Raw genomic sequence first — 3,023 nt, 5'->3', positions numbered from 1 at the left:
TCACAGCTTTTTGGAGAGGTGCACGTCAGGCTACGGCGTATGGGTGTGCGTCTATGCGTAAACTACGGCGTAGGTCCGACGCAGAAGTATAAATCAGCCTTTAATATGCAGAGGTGTAAAGTATTGGAGTAAATGTAATTAGTTTCTGTACTTGAGTGGACACAGGCAACTGACAGTGGCTAATGAAGGTTAGGGGGCCAGTCTCTCCTTCTCCTCTAGCTAATTCACACAAGACCACAGTTCCCCACAAGTCGCTCTTTTTAATGGAGGAGCAAACTCTTCCTCTAATTTTTATTTCCCCCTTAATTCTGCCAGCGAGCTACTTAAATTTAGCATCTAAGCTGAAAGTAATTGGAGCTGACATGACTTTCCACCTATTGACTCACTTCACTTAAGTCACTCTTTTTATTTACTTAACACAAATAATAAACTTGTTTAAAAAGTGCTGTCTTTAGCATAATTGCTTAACATTTCAGAAAAGAATGAAAAGTCTGTCATTATTTACTCACCATCATGTTGTTTCAAACTTGAATGTTTGTTTTATTTTCTGTAGAACACGTGTAGAATTTTTTCAAGAACAATGATTTTTTTTCACACAATGACAATTATTTATTGACAAACAAGCACATATGACATAGTAACTACAACAGCACCATGAGAAAGGCACTTTAAAAGTGTCTTATGATCAGTCCATACTGCTCATGTGATATAAAACCATGCATATAAAATGTAAGTTATTAACTTATAAAATTCCTAAACACAATATCTAGTTACAAAAAGACAAAGATCTGTTTATTTTAAAATATTAGCACAACTGTTGATAATAAGAAATGTTCTTGAGCACTAAATCAGCATATTAGAATGATTTCTGAAGGATCATGTGACACTGAAGGCTGCAGTAATGGCTGCTGAAAATTCAGCTTTAATTTAAAATAATAAAATATATTTCAAAATATACTCGGATGGAAAATAGTGATTTTAAATTGTAATAATATTTAACATTATTACTGTTTTTACTGTATTTTAATCAAATAAATGCAGTCTTTGACATTTAGAAACATTCAAAAATCCTGACCTCAAACTTTGAACAGTAGTGTAATTTAGGGTATTTTTTTCCCTTTTTTCCCCTTTAACTACAGTTTTTAATTGTCCACCCATGTCACAGCATCCACAATGAATAAGCTATAAAGATATATACACATAAATGTACGTGCAAGGCAGGCATAGCAATGGAAAGGTTTCTAATAATGTGTAGTCATAGTCAAACCTTAAGTGCCTCCATCATGGTCCTAATCTTTAAAGCAAGACTTCTGGCATTTTGCTCATTTCACTTGAGAGCTGGAGGTCAAACCATTAGCTTTTTGGTTACAGCCATGTATTTTCATTCGTAATGCTTATGCTGCCCCTTTGTAGGGCAATAGTGGTGGTTAGAGGCGGGTGGCTCAGTGAGCAGGAACATCAGGCCGAATCCTCAAGGGCCACTTCTTCTGTGCTTTGAGCAAAACACTTAACCTCAGGCTATGAACCTTCCCTTCACCATTTTATCACAAGAATTAGGCAAGGACTAGACGTCTTGAGATACCAGTGTATGTTTACTGTAAATAAACACAGGCAATAATTTGATCTAATCTGATTAGGCTATATGCATTTTCTTAAATTATGCATTAGAGTTTCTATGTCTGCCAGCTCCTGCGTTTAAAACTCTGACTTGCTCTTTTAAAATTCAGTAGCCTATATATCAAAGCATACACACTCTATTTCCATATATTCATAACTGATGAAGTTTATTTTAGATTTGCTGCAAGGGAGTTATTCAGATTGCTTTGCCATCTCATTAAAGGCTCTCCTTCACAGTGCGTTTATAACCACTTTTGCTGGGTAAGATCTCAAATCCACTGAGCCCAGATACTACACAAAACTGTTTGTCAGCACTATTGCACATGGGATGTTATTCGCAGGATGTGTACTTTGAGATGGCTGTTAAAGAAATGGTTAAACACAAATTTATGTCATTATTTACTCACCGTCATGTTTCAAACCTGTATGCTGTTATATTTTTTGTGGAACACAAATGTTGACATTTTTGAAGAATCTCTGGTACATTTTTCCACATGATGACAGTGTACTTTGAGATGACAGTGTTTTTTCCCCTCACTTAGTAGCACTTGAAACACAGAGTCTCTTCAATTAGAGTTTGACTAATGAGATTTTGCATTTCATTGAGCACACAAGAAGCACTTAATGAACAATAACAAGCCTGAAAGTCATTTTTTAGGAAATGTCTTACAAACACTTTTGATGTTAAGGCTTTCTTCTCTTGATATATGTATAGGTTGATTCTATTTTTTTTTTTCCTTTTTTTCTACAAAAAACAGTTCACATAGGAAATTGTCTAAATATGTAAAAAAGGATAATAAATATACCATACAGTATAGTCGTAATAGTATAAATATATAAACATTTAATATAAAATGTGTGTATTTCCTGATCAGCAAAAATGTAGCATAAATACAATTTTCTGAAGCTTTTTAAAATTAAAATCATTGATTTACTGCTTAGCATTTTGTCACATATATTCTTGTATTCAGCTCAGTTCCTTCAAATGACAACTTATAGCAATATACTGTAATAAAAAATTGAAAATACTTTAATATTACTGAATCAAACTAATGTTTGACCAACAAAAGAAATCTCTTTAATGTAACAAAGGTAATTTTTACTTTTTAAAGTGCATCTTCATCTCATCTACTGTAACTGTAATAAGGCTAGAGCAAGTCCACTGCCATTTCCTTGGCATCCCATCAGAGGAGATTTCGTCCCATGTGAACTCACAATTCAGATTTAGAAAAGCTAATAGTAATTATTAGTTAATTAGCACAGAGTTAAATAATTTCAATGATGCAAGGAAATAGTACGGTGGCCGAGAAGTGCAAAGCAGATCACGATTCTGAAAACAAAACAAATTACAAACGCAAATGCAAGTCTAAAAAAAAAAAACAATTCAGAAAGCACAACAACAATTC

The sequence above is a fragment of the Sinocyclocheilus anshuiensis genome, unplaced genomic scaffold (genome assembly GCF_001515605.1).
Source record: "Sinocyclocheilus anshuiensis isolate Anshui unplaced genomic scaffold, SAMN03320099.WGS_v1.1 scaffold111, whole genome shotgun sequence".
Taxonomy (NCBI): Eukaryota; Metazoa; Chordata; class Actinopteri; order Cypriniformes; family Cyprinidae; genus Sinocyclocheilus; species Sinocyclocheilus anshuiensis.
Note: the sequence above shows the minus strand (reverse complement) of the source record.